A 17,009-nucleotide genomic window follows, 5' to 3' on the forward strand; every position below is an offset into this window, starting at 1 on the left:
AGCTGTGAGTCACTGACATCCCCTATTGCTGACAGACGGATGGCCCAGCTCAGTGAAAAAAGGACCTGAACAGGACACCAACAATATCCACCAAAATAAAGAAAACAGTGCATGTTCTAGACATTTGAATTGGGATAGGTTTGGGAAACCTCTCCTACATGTGTAATGCAATGCAGAAAGGTTGTTTATTCAATCAATAAACATTTACTTCTTATGGACTACGTTCCTGGTACCGGGATAGAAGCTGAAGATTGAGGGATGATACACTCAGATGTGGGATCCCTGCACTGAAGGAGTTTACATTCCAGCCCTGGAGACAGACACGAACCTAATCCTGGGCATAAATAAACATACATTTACAACTGTGATGACGGTTACTGTGAAAGGGGATAAGAAAGTAGTACAGTCTACCCTCTGTATCTGTGGGTTACACATCCCCAGACTTAGCCAAGTGGGGATCAAACAATTTTTGAAAGAAAAAAAAAAATTCCAGAGGTTTCCAAAAAGCAAAACTTGGATATGCTCTGTTGCCAGCCACTATTTACATAGCATTTAGATTGTATGTGAAGTCTAAGCTAGAGATGATTTAAAGTGTACTAAAGTTTGTATATGGGTGAAACGCAGATTTTATGCCATTTTGTATCAAGGATTTAAATATCCCTGAATTGTGGAATCCACAGAGTCCTGGAACCAATCCCTTGTGGACACCTAGGATTGACTGTCCACTTGGATGTAGAGAGAGGGGTTTCATAGACAGGAAGATCCCCAAGGACCTCCCCCAAAAAGGGAGATTTGAGCAGAGATCTGAAGAACTTGAAGCTCTCTGCCTAAGTGTGTGCTCAGTTGTGTCCAGCTCTTAGTGACCCCATGGACTGTAGCCCGCCAGGCTCCTCTGTCCATGGGGATTCTCTAGGCAAGAATACTGGAGTGGGTAGCCATTTCCTTCTCCAGGGGATCTTCCTGACCCAGGGATTGAACCCATGTCTCCTGTTTCTCCTGCATTGGCAGGTGGGTTCTTTACCACTGAACCACCTGAAAAGGCCCATTGGAGCTCTCTAGGTGTGCGGATGGGGTGGATCTAGAAGAGGAAATCAGTCCTGAATATTCATTGGAAGGACTGATGCTGAAGCTGAAACTCCAATACTTCTGCCACCTGATGCGCAGAACTGACTCATTGGAAAGAACCCTGATGCTGGGAAAGATGGAAGGTAGGAGAAGGGGACGACAGAGGATGAGATGATTGGATGGCATCACCAACTTGATGGACATGGGTTTTGAGTAAGCTCCAGGAGTTGGTGATGGACAGGGATGCCTGGTGTGCTGCAGTCCATGGGGCCACGAAGAATCGGACACAACTGAACTAAACCGGGAAGGGGAAGGCACTGATATCAGGCAGGGAAGTGAATCTTCCCAGCAGTCTGGCTCCAGGGTGAGCTTGCATATGGAGATTAGTCTCTGAGACCCTAGGAGCGGGATGGCTCCCTGAGGCCAGGGGGAGGGGTAAATGAGGAAGCAAAGAAGAGTTACCTCTGCTCAGAGAGCAGCACCCAGAGGGCAGACCAGCTCTTCTCTCTTCCCACTGAGATTCTAGCAATCTCTATTTTGAAAACAAGACTATTTTAATGCTCTCGATATTTTTTATGATTGGTTACTTTCTGTTTCTTTTTGATGTTTAAAAAAGTGCCTTTTGAAAATTCCTACCCGATTTAGCTGTGCCAAGGAAGTCGGGGTGGGGGGGTGGGGGGTGGTGAATAGTCTCCTTACTAAAACCTCACTAAAAAAAAGGGGGGGGAGGAGTGATATGGATATGCAAGATGTCTATAAATGTGTGTGATCGTGTGAGCACATGTGCATGTCTGCTTGTGTGACCAGGGCTGAGGTGGAGAGTGGAGGTGGGGGAGGGGAGGGGATGACGGGCAAGACCTGGAGGGAGGAGGGGAAGTGGTTCACTGCTGCTGCTTGGCCAGTTATTAAAGAGAAACAACATTCCCAGCAGGAGGCAGAAGGGCCATAAAACCAGTGGCTCCACAATTTATGATGCTAACTGAGATTCCATAGTTGGAAGCGAGACTATCCCCCGAGCATCAAGGTCAACAAGCCAGCAATGCCCAGGCTCCCAAAGAGCTCCCCAGTGCCCCTCTATTAATCAACCCATTGCCGAAAATGCACCAATGAGCTCTTCTCTGGAAACATCATTAATAAGCAGGGACAGGCCAAATTGCTAAGAATTCCAGGATAAGGGCAAGAAGGCAAGGAAAAAAAATATTTATATACACATATGTGCGTGTTTGCATACAGGGCGTAGCCTATTATGCATACTGGGTCATCTATTACCGAGGTCATATACAAGCGTGTCTATTCATTTTCCATATATTTTATATTCTAGGGGAAATTTTCAAGCTTTAGAACCCTGCCAGATGGAATTAGAGCAATTGTTCTTCTGTGGAGACTTTGGGAAATTAATGAGGTCCTCACGCAGAGCCATGAGAAAACAGAAATTTTTTTCTTTAAGTGCCCAGTTTCCAAAAATACAGCAGCCACGATCCCAGAGAGAGCGATCAGTTTAGTGGCTAATCTTGAGGCCCATCAGTGGCCCCGGCGTATCTTCTGGGTTTATTGCAATTCTGAATAGAGCTTTAATCAGCTTAGCCCAGCCTGGTTGCTGGGGCCGCGAGTGGAGGGTTGCGGGGGCTTCAGGCAAAGGGCATTTTCCTACAAATCCTCTGGACACCATCTTCTCCGCTCGGAAAGAAATGGATCATTCTTTCTCCAGCTCCATCCGGGAGCCCAGAGCTTAACTTTCTTTTGTCTTTCAGGAAGAAAGCAGGGAGGAGACCTTTGCAATTCGAATCCCAACGAGCATGCATTCTCTCTGTGTTTCGGGCTTCCATCTTGGGTGGGGGTTTGGACCCCAAGTTGGAAATCCCAGCCCCGAAAATGTGTTTCTGTTTTAATGTTCTATCGTCAAAACTTTCCCTGGATGCTCTGTTCCCGTCAGAGACCACCCGGAAAATGAGAACTCTGTGCCACTTTTGTCACCCTCCAAGCCCCGCGGGACACATCTTTGGCCAGCAGGGTGACCTCCCATTCTGATGCCTTCCCGCACAGATCAGATCGCTAGTGGCAGGGAAAGGAGAGCTCAGCTCTGGGCCCCCGCCTCCATCCGATGAGCCATCTGGGCCCAAGCTAAACCAAAAAGCTGGCTTGCTTCCTCCCTCTGCTCCAGTCTGCCTCCAGTTTGGAACAGGAGGGGCTTTTTGTCAGCAATCAGCCCCAAAGGGTGTTTTCCTATTGCCTAACAGACCTCAGGAGCAGAAATGCTGTCTGTCTGCCCAGTTCCTCTGTCCCCTGCAGCTCTGTCTTCTGTTTGGGGCTCTCTCAGAGGGAACCCAGGGAATTTATAATATGTTGTGTTTGGTCTGAACAACAACAAATGACCCCAGGAAGATTCTAAAGGGCTCTTATTAACAAAGTAGGGCAGGACATAAATGTATTTTTTTACACTGATGTGTATCGAGATGGCTTATAGAGGACTTTTTAAACCGTCCTTTATTGAGCATGTACTATATACCAGCACTATACATTAAGTATTTATATCCATGATACAATATGCTTTGATGAAATGAAAACTTTAAGGGACATTTTCAGAACCAGTGAGTATAAGAGCTGGGGGTTTTAACTTAGGTCTGTTGGATTCATAGGAGGTTCTGTGTCACCATTAGTCTCAGTCTACATGTCATCAAATATCAGAACTTCCAATAAACAAGGTTAAACTCATTAAACTGACATTTTTGCAAGTGGACCACCGAACTTGTCAGTTGGTAAGTAGCAGAAAAGAGAAAAGATTTTTTAAGTCAGGGCTCTTTGTTCTGTATCTCTGAATGATGAAAAAGATGGGATAGGAAAGTTCTCCTTAGCTCCAGTCTCAGCAGAAAGTACTTACCTTCCTCATTAGTAGTAGTGCATGCCTGCTCAGTCGTGCCTGACTCTTTGCGACCCCATGGACTTTGCCCACCATGGGATTTCCCAGGCAAGAATACTGGAGTGGGTTGCCATTTCCTACTTCAACCTTCCTCATTGAGCAAATGCAAAAGGCACTTACTGAACGACCAGGAATGGGATTCAGGCATCCCATCATCCCAAATGTGCCCTGGGCAGGAGTGACCTGCGCTAGGAGGATGGCATTTGGAGGACCAAAGGCAGACTGTAACCAAGAACCACGTTCAGCACTCACGCCAAGGTCAAGTACCCCGCTCGTTGTGGGAGTCTAAGAGGTCCCAGTTCTCTGCACATACGGAAAAGGTGAGGGCAGCTTCCTGGGCTGACATCCCTAGGTGTGGCTCTTGATTCGCAGAGGTCTCGGAGAGGAAGAGATTCAGGCTGTGGGACCAAGGAGGGTGGGGCAGACGGTGGATACTGGGGATGTTTCTTTTTTGATCTTATTAGACTGGGGAAAGACCCACAGTGCTTCTAATGGCTGCTGAGATAAGAGGTCTGTTAGCTGAATGGATGCACTTTGTTTTTAATTAAAAACACAGACACCCAGACCTTAACAAGATGAACTAAAGGTGAGGAACTCACAACCAACTTTCAAGGCAGCTTTAGGAAAACTGAATTTGAGTCTGCCCTTAACAGTTTCATGACCTCGAACGAGCTCTATTATTATGCTGTGCTTTGGTTTCACCATTCATGTGGCCAGCAGTTAATAGTTCTTGTTGATCTAAATTGTTACATATATGGGCTTTTCCAACTCAGCTCTGAGTATGGACTTCAGCTACCATAGGACCGTCATTATTCATATTGAGCCTCAGAAAGAGGGCAAGGAAAATTAATCCTCACTGAGAATTTACTCTGTACCAGGTACCATATCAGATACTTTGCAAGCACTAATCCAGTTTGATCCTCACCCTGCATATCTTCAGCTCTATGTATAAATAAGTTTCAGAGAAACTTTGAATGTTATCTGATCTCAGACAGCGCTGAAGTGAAGCCTATCTGATGCTATGCTCAAGCTCTCTCAGACTCTTGGCATCACACTTGGACATTTTTACACTCACATCAGAAACAAGAGATGACTTCTCTTATACTTCATGGTGTGTGTGTGTGAGTGCTCAGTCATGTCTGACCCTTTGTGACCCCATGAACTGTAGCCACCAGCCTCCTCTGTCCATGGGATTTCCCAGGCAAGAATACTGGAGTGGGCTGCCATTTCCTTCTCCAGGGGCTTTTCCCAACCCAGGGATCAAACCCACGTGCCCTATGTCTCCTGCACTGCAGGCAAATTCTTTACCACTGAGCCGTTCCCTCTGCATTACTTTTATTTGCAAATGGACCCTGCTTGCTCAACTGGGCCAGTTATTTTCAAAGTAATGTCTTCATGTCCAGTTGTTCATCCATCTCCACTCATCCAAGTCTAAAGGTCTATAGGGGACACTTCTTCAATCTCACTTGAATCTAAATGCCCCGAATCCAACTTGTCCTTGGGGGTCTAGCTAAGTCCAGGGAGTAGAGGAGGTATGAGAGATGTTGACTGGGTGCAAAAGATGAACGGGTCTCACCTCATATTCCCAATCCACTTCCACCACGACTTCCAAATTTTTGGTCCACAGGTTGATTTCCCACCACTAGTGCCATGGAAGTCCTCTCTTAGCCAGGGCCTGGGGCTCCGAAGCTGCCCAGATGGTCCTAGGGTCATCAGTGGGGGTAGCTTAGCAGGCTTGACAATTCAGAGGTGTAGCAGATTCAGGAAGGGGAAAGTAACTCAGTGATTGTGTATTAAAAGTCAAGTGAGCCAAGTAGTCATTGATCAACGAAAAAATGGATTACTCAGACTTTGAAGACAAAGTAAGTCACTACAGGAGAAGAGACTAAAAAAACAAAACCTCTAAGCAGAGGTTTACAACCTTTTTTGGCACCAGGGACTGGTTTCGTGGAAGACAATTTTTCCATGGACCAGAGTGTGAGAGGTGGGGGGGTGGGGGGTGGGGTGGGGATTGTTCAAGTGCATTACTTTATTGTGTACTTTATATTATTATTGAATCATCACCACCTTAGAGTGCCAGGTATTAGATCCTGGAGGCTGGGGACTCCTGCGCTGTGGACAAGTGGAGCCCTTCAGCTTCACACTTTTACCTATAATTTTTCTTATTTACTCCTTTTACTGTCCCCACTCAAACCTATTTCCATGTGATGGAGCATCAGAGTTTCAGGTCCTGGGTCTATTGTTGTCGCTGTTCAGTCACTAAGTTATGGTCAACTCTTTGTGACCCCGTGGCCTATAGCCCATCAATCTCCTCTGTCCACGGGGTTTTCCAGGCCAGAATACTGGCGTGAGTTGCCATTTCCTTCTCCAGAGGATCTTCCAGACCCAGAATCTAACCCATGTCTCCTGCATGGGCCAGTGGATTCTTTACCATTCAGCCACTAGGGAAGGCCCCTCTGTGTCTGTCACTTCACTGTTTACAGAGAGACAACATCTAACTCAAGGAAGTCTTGAGTTTTTAGCATTTGAATTCTTTTTTTCCTGCATGACCAAAGGCTCCTGCTCTGCTTGGCTCTATCTGGTTCTGTCTGGCTGTACTCTGTCCTCTGAAATAACTTCCCTGCTTCAGTTTTCCTTCTCCTTTCCGAAGTCAGTCCCTTCCTGCTTCTCCTCTGGTTTTTCTAGTGAAGCCCATGATGCCGATTCCAGCTGTTTATAATCACCTCCCTCAGGCTTCTTGGGGTGAATGACTCAGCACTGTGCCTTATTTTCTTCGTGTGTGTGTGTGTTTGCAAGAAACCAGATATTTGTTTAACATAGTCCCTGCAATATCATAATCACCAGATATTCATGCATGCTTCCCTTGAGCAAGTTGCTCCTACAGGTCTCAAGTCACTGAGTAAAGAAGGTAGATTTTGAAATTAGAAGTAACTGGACTTGAATTCCACCTCTAACTGAACGTCCTGGTTATTTAGCCTCTCCAAACCTCAGTTTTTCATCTGTAAATAGGGCTCATGGCATATATTTCTCAGAGTTGTTACAAAGATAAAATGAAAATATGAATGAAAAAGGCCTATTGCAGTGCTTACCCACTGGCTTTTTTTTTTCTAACTCAAAGTATATTATTTCTTTTTTGTCTCAGATATCCAGTCAGCAATTAAATCGAATGAATTCTTCCTTCCAAATGTCTTGCAAATGATCTCATTTCTACTACTCCTTTTTTAATCAAGGTCATAGAGCTTAGTTCTAAACTATTAAAATACTCTTCTGAGTGATTTTTTTTCAGCTTCTCATCTTCACCTTTCTGTATTAGATTAATTTCTCTAAATTATGCATTCTATTCCTGCTCTAGGATCAGCACCCAACCCTTCAAGGTCACTCTTAGCTGCAGGTCTGAGTTTTATCCCTGTGGATTCAGCTCTCCCCACCCAGTTCTCTGAGTTAGCATCTATCAAAGCATGGTACCCGGGTTGCCTCTGCGCCAAGCATGCCTAAGGCACGCTGTCAGAGACACCCGCCCACCTCAAGAAATTTACCCTGGTATCTAGACTTCCCATAATCTTGGCCCATTTTGCTCTCCTTACTTCCCATTTTATCTAGTCTTGTCTTTGCATTCTAGAGTGTCTTCCATCTTAAAACACTGAAATAGGACTTCCCTGGTGGTCCAGTGGTTAAGAATCCTCCTTGCAATGAGCGAGACATGGATTCAACCCCTGTCGGGGAACTAGAATTCCACATGCCATGGAGCAGCTAAGCACATGCACTGCAACTTCTGGGCCTTCATGCCACAACTAGAGAGTCTGTGCACTACAACAAAAGATCCTGCTTGCTTCCAACGAAGACCCAATGCAGCCAAATCTAAAAAAAAATTAAAATAAAGGATATTATCTTTAAAGGAAAAGAATAGGCACTGAAATGTCACCAGATAAAGAATTTGATCATTTGATCCATGGAGACTAAGGTTTGAATCTCAATTCTAAGGAGTAACGTCTACAAAGTCACTTATCTCCCAGTCATCAATATAAAATGAGGATGATGACACCCATCTGAGATAATACTGGGGGGACTACATAAGGGCACAGGGTCAAACTACCAGTGGCCATGGAAAACAGTCAACAAATACCCATCTTTCTTTCTTTCTACTTTCGTGTTGCCCTTTGTCCATCAGAGAAGGGGTAGCATCCTCACAGTTCTCCACACTGTGTGCCACCTCTTTGCTTCACCAACTCCCTTTTTCTCATGTTCTTCTTTTTTCCTACTAACTGTTTATGTTAAACCAATCCACTCTGTGGGTTTCCCTCATAGCTCAGCTGGTCAAGAAGCTGCCTGCAATGCAGGAGACCCTGGTTGGATTCCTGGGTCTGGAAGATCCCCTGGAGAAGGGATAGGCTACCCACGCCAGTATTCTTGGGCTTCCCTGGTGGCTCAACTGGTAAAGAATCCACCTACAATGCAGGAGACCTGGGTTCAATCCCTGGATTGGGAAGATCCCCTGGAGAAGGGAAAGGCTACCCACTCCAGTATTCTGGCCTGGAGAATTCCATGGACTGGAGCATCCATAGGGGGTCGCAAAGAGTTGGACACAACTAAGCAACTTTCACTTTCAATCCACTCTTTAATGACAATGGGAAAAAGAAAACTCAGAGTAAACATTTTTATATTTTTGGACACCAAGTAGCATATAACCAAAATGTACAATGAAACAACTATAGAAATAGCAAGGAGATATCAATGGAAACACTTTCAGAGGATCAGGAAACATAGCCTCATCTTCCTCAGCCCAATATGCCTTTGCAGGAAATATGCATAGTCTTCAATTAGAAAATACTGGTTTTGTAAAATATCCATGGGCCACCAAATAGCATCCATTAGCCAAGACAGAAATTCTTCATAAGGAACAAACTCAAAAATCAAGCAGCAACAAAAAACTGTGGGCATTATTCAGATCCCAGCTCATGTTCTTCCTCTTTTCAAGGACTTTCTAAAAGCCTTCTCCCAGGGCTGCGTGCAATGTGGACACGACAGCTTTTCTGAAACCCAGTTGGCCTTGCCTCTCATTGGGAGGGTTGCCATGCTCCCTAAATGCACCCCCTCTCTCGTGTCCCATCTTAAAAAATTGCAGGAAGTTTGTTTCATTCATTCATGAATCCACTTGCCCATGTGGTCATTCATTCCTTGACGCATTCATTTAAGATATTCACCTAATGAAGATAAACAACCACCCAATGGCATCCCTGGCAATTAATGCTTACTCCAGAAATCATCCTGGATCCAACACATGGATGGTTTGCAAATTAGCAACTCAGTGGTGTAAGCATCTCATATTGGGCAGGGTGTTCTACAGATTTTAGATTGTTAAGACAAGCAAATTAGGACACATGCTTCATGAAGGAGTGGAGAATGGGGTTAGCATCACATCTCTGATTTTGAAATGTGAAGGACAACTTCACTTCTGTCCTCTTCTCTGGAGCCCTAGGGCTCCAAGTCTTCCATGTAGCCTCTCATCACTCCCTGAATGAGCATGAGAAGACCTGGTGGCCATGGGTTCTTGCCTGATCTTTCCATGATCACATCTCACTCCTCCTTACCTGCCTGCCTTCTCTCCATTGGCTGCCCTTGCCTCCCCAGCCAGGATCAGCCTCACCTGGAAGGACCTCAACATTTGGGATGAGGTCTTTCAGAATCCTGTGTCTGGTCCTCCTAGCTTTTCCCAGGTGGTATATCTGATGCTCACCACCTGCAAATGCAGCCTTGTTTCCCCTTGGTCAGTTCCAAACAAGGCAGACTCAGCCTCACTAGGGAGTGGGCTCTCCAATGAATTTTGCATTCTGACACCCAACTTTTGCTGCTGGGTTCCATGTTATCCATTTGGTACATAATTAGCCATCACCTACTAAGTTGGTATCAAGGATCTTAAATTCAGAGATGAATAAGACACAACATATGCCCTTTAAATAACTATTAGAACTGGTGGTCCAGTGGATAAGAATATGACTGTTAATGCAGAGAACATGGGTTCAATCTCTGGTCCAGGAAGATTCCACATGCCACAGAGTAACTAAGCCCTGAAGCCACAATTACCGAGTCCATGCACTGCAAGGAAGAGTAGTTCCCACTCACTGCAACTAGAGAAAGCCCTGGGCACAGCAACCAAGATTCAGCACAGCTAAAAATAATTAATTAAATTTTACAAAAAGTAACTATTAAATTAGTGGGAAAGATCACAATACAACTAGATTACAATATACACAGTATATACAATTGTGTACAATATACACAACACAACTATAAATAATAAGCACAATACAACTTGATTAGCTGTATTGCTTATATAACTCAGACAATGAGACATACAAGTTCTTGGGCTTCTTTTGCCAGTTAGTAGCTGCATCTTCTCCTAATCCTCACTCATTCTTTCACTTGACAAGTGTTTCTTGAGGACTGAATATATTCTAGGCCCTAGGGAAGTAAAGCTGTGACCAATCTAGACAGCATATTAAAAAGCAGAGACATTAGTTTGCTGACAAATGTCCATCTAGTCAAAGCTATGGTTTTTCCAGTATTCATGTATGGATGTGAGAGTTGGACCATAAAGAAAGCTGAGCACCAAAGAATTGATGCTTTTGAACTGCGGTGTTGGAAAAGACTCTTGAGAGTCCCTTGGACTGCAAGGAGATCAAACCAGTCAGTCTTAAAGGAAATCAGTCCTGAATATTCATTGGAAGGACTGATGCTGAAGCTGAAACTCCAATACTTTGGCCACCTGATGCAAACAACTAACTCAGCGGAAGAGACCCTGATGCTGGGAACGATTGAGGGCAGGAGGAGAAGGGGATGACAGAGGATGAGATGGTTGGATGGCATCACTAATGTGATGGACAAGAGTTTGAGCAAGCTCCTGGAGTTGGTGATGGACAGGGAAGCCTGGTGCTGCAGTCCATGGGGTCACAATTTGCTGGGCACAACTGAGTGACTGAACTGAACTGAGAGATGCACTAATGAAATCACAGACATATTTTTCACGCTTACAGAGTTTATAGTCTAGAGAGAGATGGCGATTAAAAAAGATGCTAGTTGCTCAGTCGTGTCTGACTCTTTGCAACATCATGGACTGTAGCCCACCAGGCTCCTCCATCCAAAGGATTTCCCAGGCAAGAACACTGGATTGCGTTACCATTCTCTTCTCCAGGGGATCTTCCCAACCCAGGAATTGAACCCAGGTCTCCTGCTTTGCAGGTGGATTCTTTGCCATCTGAGCCAGCAGGGAAGCCCCGTATAATTACAACTTGTGATGAATTTCAATATATACTTATTGAGGGCCTGTAGGGTCTCTGGCACTGTTCTAAACACTGTGGACATGGGGACAAAATGACATCCATTTCCAAACTTCCTAAACCATCTACAGAGCAGTTAAGAAACAAGATAAAAAGGGAACACATGTCCTCAGCTCAGTGCTCAGTGAAGACACAGAGGAGTGGAATGGGGTGAGTGGGAGGGAGGCTAAGAGAGAGGGGACATATGTAATCATATAGCTGATTCAGTTTGTTGTACAACAGAAACTAACATAACATTGTTAAAGCAATTATATGCCAATTAAAAATAAACAAATAAAAGGGAACCTGCGTCATAATTTAGGGGTCAGTGCTAAGGAGAAGGGCTTCCCAGGTAGCTCAGTGGTAAGAATCCACCTGCCAATGCAGGAGACACAGGTTCAGTCTCTGGGTCAGGAAGATCCCCTTGAGAAGGAAATGGCAAGCCACTCCAGTATTCTTGCCTGGAAAATCCCAGGGACAGAGGAACCTGGCAGTCTACAGTCCATGGGGTCTTGAAGAGTCAAACATGACTAGGCAACTAAGCATACATGCACAGTAAGGAGTAAAAGTGTAAAACAGAAAAAGGGGGCAATAGAATATTGGGAATATTGGGGAAGATGGAACTAAATTGTTAAATGAGCAGAAAATGCCTCCCTGAAAGTGATTTTTGAAAAAAAAGACTTTGAAGCAGTGAGGGCACAAGGCCTATGGATATTTGAGAGAAGAGCGTTCCTAGAAGAGGAAATGGCAAGTGGGAAAGGCTTGACGTGAGTGTATCTGAGTAAAAAAAATACAGCACAGCAATAAAGAAGCACAGAGGACATCTCCAGTGGTCTAGTGGCTGAGCCTCTGCGCTCCCAATGCAGGGGGCCCGGGTTGGATCCCTGGTCAGGGAACTAGAGCCCATATTACACAAAAAGACCGGGTTCATCCAGATAAGTTTTGAAAAATAAACTAAATAGAATTCGTTCAAAAAATTTTTAAAGCACGGGGACGTCCATTTGATGTCATCAACAAAGGCCTCTATGGGGAGATGGTCTTTAAGCTGAGATGGGAGACCAAGGCAGTGCTTCTCTCTGTTACATGACTGTGTTCCTTTTAGAATTCTGTTTCTGATTCTAACTGCTTCCTGTGCTTAGGACTCCTTCCTGAGAAGCAGACCCCACCAATGGTGCCCGATGTCTCCCAGGTCTCTCCTCCCTGGAGCTCCTAACCAGGGTCCTGCTCCAAACAAGGATGCCACTCCAACATAATCATGCCCACAGATTTCTGATCTCTTTGCTCACATGTCCACTTTTTGCTCACAAGCCCACAGTGCCCCACTGTAGAAATGAGACCACCCTGGGAACCTGAAAGAATTTCCCACATCCATGTGGACAACTAGGACCCCACTCTCCATCAACAGTCAGCTTTCCAGCTGGGCAGGTTCCCTCCATTCTAGTCCAGCACCAATTCCTCTTCCAGACGCCTCAGGCTTCTGAGGTCCCGGCATGCCTGGCAGCCAGTCCTGGCCAAGTTATGACACATTCACACTGCACTGAAAAAGGCAGCAATATAGCTTCTGGAGACTTGATGATTTATGGGGCTTCAGTCTACTTGGAAAGCCTACAGAGAAAAATGACAAAGGAACATGAGTTATGATGAGTTATATTCAGTTCTCTTTTGCCATTTACTAGCTATACGTCTCTAGAAAAGTTGACTTCACTGAGCCTCGGTTTTCTCATTTGTAAACTGGGCATTCTTTCCCTACTTCATAGCTCTTGAAGGACTCAATAAAAATAAATTAACTGAAGTATCTGACACCTAATAACTGTTCCAATGAATGCTTGTTGACTATGAAACTTCAATCCCCTCTTTGGTTTATGCCAGGAGTCAGCAATCTATGGTCTATAGGTCAAGTCTGGCCCATGGCTGGTTTTCATAAATAAAGCTTTATTAGAATAGCGCTACAATGTTAATTTGCATAGTCTATGGAAGGCTTTTGTGCTACAAAGCACATGCCCACAAAGTCTAAAACATTTATTACCTGGTCCTTTATACAACAGATGGATAAATCTCTGGTTTATACCGTCCTGGGACGTCTAGCATTATGGTAAGCACAGGCTCTGGAGTCAGGCTGCCTGGGTTTAAACGCTGATTTTATCACATACTAGCTTTGGAAATCTGAGCAAATTATTTAACTTACCTAGACCTTAATTTCCACATCTGTATTAATAAAATGGGGATACTCATTTATCACATTTGGTTGATGCAAGGATTAAATAAGCCAATCTAATACAGAGAATAGCACACCTGCCATGCAAACAGTGAGAGTTAATCCACATAACAGTTATACTGTCAGTGTTATGTAATACTACGGATGGTATCCCCGGACTATCTCCATCAACTGGAGCTAGGAATAGTTTTCAGAATCAAGGATCCTGCTTAATGTGCTTATTAGGCATATAAACATCCCTCGGGGTGGCTCATATATGGCCCAGAACTCCAGGATCTGATCCCAGTCTTTCTAATTCTCCCCATGGATGCTTGCCATCTTCTCTCTCCTAGAACCTGGTTGAAATCTGGTATGAAGATTCAGGCCTCCAGATGAGGACCTCCTTGCCTTGCTTCAAGTCCAATGAGGGCATACAGTCCCTGCCGGTGAGTGTCCCAGGTGCACTTACTAAGTCACCCTGAGATGAAGGGCCTCCTTACTGGCAAAATGCCCTGGGCTTAGCAGAGACTCTTTGTGACCCCAGGGACTGTATCCCACCAGGCTCCTCTGGCCATGGAATTCTCCAGGCAAGAATACTGGAGTGGGTTGCCATTCCCTTCTCTAGGGAATCTTTCTGACCTGGGGATCAAACCTGGGTCTCCTGCATTGCAAGCAGATTCTTTACCATCTGAGCTACCAGGGAAGCCCTAAATCAACCTAATCTAACCAAAACTATTGTTTGCCCTTTTTGGAAAAGCATTGTATAAAAAGTCTAAGTCATAAATTCAGTCATGTGGATTTACATGCTGCTTCTATTGACAGGATAACAAGCTTGTGTTAGCAGATGAGTCTGCTAACTCTGAGTCCCAGATCTCCTGAGACTTAACACTGCCCACATCAACGGGACAGATGTGTACACTTTTGAGCAGCTATCAAATTCCTGGAGATGACTTCCCATGTGAATTAAAAGCAGTTTGATTAACAGTCAAGCCACCTGTGGGGAGTGTAGCAGAAAGTGCCGCCACCCCACCCTAAATGGGTAAAGACATTGATGCTGCAAATCGGGGGCGCCCGCACACACCCCAGGTGTGGCAATATTAGGAGGCAACAGTCCTGTCCAATGATCCACGTGACTGTTGAGTTGGTTTGTCTGAACCAAGAAAGTGTCTTTAGCAAGTATGGACACCTCCTTGAAAAATAAAGATCTCAGCCACAAAAGCTGAGAACAATCTTGCCCCAGTGTGAGATCACTTTCTAACTTAAATAACCCCAGCCTGGCCTTGGTGAACTCTCCAAACAGTTGATGAAGGCATTTGCTAAGGAAAAAAATTCAATTTCTCTTACTGACACTTTCTTTCTCTGGATTTAATACCACCCCAGATGCAGAATTTAGGATGAGGGCAAGAGAGTTCCAGTGAAGGGCTTCCCTAGTTCTAGAGCAGAGCTCTCCAGAAATCTGTGTTGACTTTCTGATTGACTAAGCTTCCCTTTGGGCAAACAAACCAAAGTCATTTATTCGTTACCTGATGCTATTCTATGAAGTGTTATTCCAAACCCATTCCTCCAATATCTTCTTTGCTAACAAGTCTTAAATACATCTAAATATAATACGCTGGCAGATTTCTTTCTGATGTCATCTAACTAGACTTTTCCATTCTAATTTAGACAGCGATGAGATCAAGGTTTTCATTGCAGCCTGTCTGTCCCTCCGTCAGTCAGACTGGTAGCACATTTACACCGTACCAGCCAACCCACCACAAAGCCTGCCATGCCCTGAGGCAGCATTCAATGTGCCCCAGAACTTGATTGGGAGGCTCAGGGGGAGCTTGATGGAAGAGGGAATTACTCTTGCCAAATTTTGCAGAATTTTTGAAAAGACATCAGATTTCCCACAAACATGGGAGTCCTCAGAGTTGGAAATGAGATGCAGAGTATCTCCTTACACAGATGCACACATGCACCATCCCCATGCTGCCTCCAGGAGCTGGGAAAAGGCAGAACGGGCTGCAGAGCGGGTCCATCTAAGGACCACAGTTCAAGGCTGGCTCTCGACTCCTCTCACTCCCACAGGCTCCACAAACACAGATTGCAGAAAAGTGAGGGTAGAACATACAATCCAGAAGCCAAGTTCTTTCCCATGTCCTTCTTGATATTCAACCACTTGGCACTTGAGAGATGCTTCTCATTAGGGCTGAAGCAGAAGCTGAAGGTAAGATCTAGATGGCTGAGTGATGGAAATAGTCTTCTCCATGGCAGGAAGATGGTCCGAGCCAACTTCCAAGGTTCAGCAGGAGATACCTTGGAGAGATGCTGGGGGAGGCCACCCTTGAAAGCTTTGGAAGGTCTATGAGGCTCAGGTCCAGTGCTGGCCTGTCTGCAAACCATGCTCCTGGCCCTTCTTCCTCTTCTGAGGCTGAGATGAAACTTCCCAGCAGCATGTCTATGAGAGGCTGAAATCCCTCCAGTGGCTGCCACATTGGGGTGACTCCACTCGTGACTGAGCATGCTGCCCTGAGGAATGACATCACTGGGTAAATTTAGCCCCGCAATGAGTCTGTCCCAGGTATAAACATTTCCCAAATGCCTCTGGTGAGCTCAGAGCAGTGCCGCGTGGCTTCCAAGGGAACCACCTGTTATTTCTTTATCTCATTTGATCTTCCCTTCAGCCTCTTTTAGACATGCTGCTAGGAAGAAGTTTCATCTTAGACCCAGAGCTAGGTCCCAGTGATACGGTGGTTAACAAAAACTGGAAAAAATGGCGTGTGTTCAGTCGCTCAGTCTTGTCCAACTCTTTGGACTGTAGCTCGCCAGGCTCCTCTGTCCATGGGATTTTTCAGGCAAGAATACTGCATATAGGTTGCCACTTCCTCCTCCAGGTGATCTTCCTGACCCAGAGATCGAACCCAAGTCTCCTGTGTCTCCTGTATTGCAGGTAGATTCTTCACCACTGAGGCATCTTTACCCATTCTGAGGAAGCCCAGAAAAATGATATAGATGATCTTATTTGCAAAACAGAAATAAAGACTCAGATGTAGAAAACAAATGCATGGATACCAAGGCGGGAGTAAGGTTGGGATGAATTGGGAGATTGGAACTGACATATATACACTATTGATACTATGTGTAAAATAGGAAAGATGCTGAAGCAGAAACTCCAACACTTTGGCCACCTGATGCGAAGAGCTGACTCATTTGAAAAGACCCTGATGCTGGGAAAGAACGAGGGCAGGAGGAGAAGGGGACAACAGAGGATGAGATGATTGGATGGCATCATTGACTCAATGGACATGAGTTTTGAGCAAACTCTGGGAGATGGTGAAGGACAGGGAAGCCTGACGGGCTGCAGTCCATGGGGTCCCAAAGAGTTGGACACAACTGAGCAACTGAACAACAACAACCGTAAAATTGGTAACTAATGAGGCCCTACTGTAAGCACAGGGAATGCTACTCAATGTTCCACGGTGACCTCAATGGGAAGGAAATCCAAAAAAGATGTATGTGAACATAAAACTGATTCCCT

At 45.1% G+C, this 17,009-nt stretch overlaps 1 long non-coding RNA gene across 3 annotated transcripts in view; it reads left to right on the forward strand.

The window, feature by feature from the left end:
• The window catches only part of LOC122681685, a 28,993-nt gene extending 12,337 nt beyond the window's left edge, over positions 1 to 16,656 (forward strand). The window contains exons 2-3 of one of the 3 annotated variants that reach the window (XR_006337072.1): positions 13,843 to 13,935; positions 16,622 to 16,656. This is a non-coding gene — a long non-coding RNA (uncharacterized LOC122681685). Of the gene's footprint in view, positions 1 to 13,842; positions 13,936 to 14,311; positions 14,724 to 16,421; positions 16,553 to 16,621 lie in introns of those variants that run through there. The other 2 variants (XR_006337070.1, XR_006337071.1) reach the window with 2 other exon arrangements.
• Positions 16,657 to 17,009: the final 353 nt, after the last annotated feature.

This window comes from Cervus elaphus, chromosome 23 (genome assembly GCF_910594005.1).
Source record: "Cervus elaphus chromosome 23, mCerEla1.1, whole genome shotgun sequence".
In the NCBI taxonomy this organism is placed as follows: Eukaryota; Metazoa; Chordata; class Mammalia; order Artiodactyla; family Cervidae; genus Cervus; species Cervus elaphus.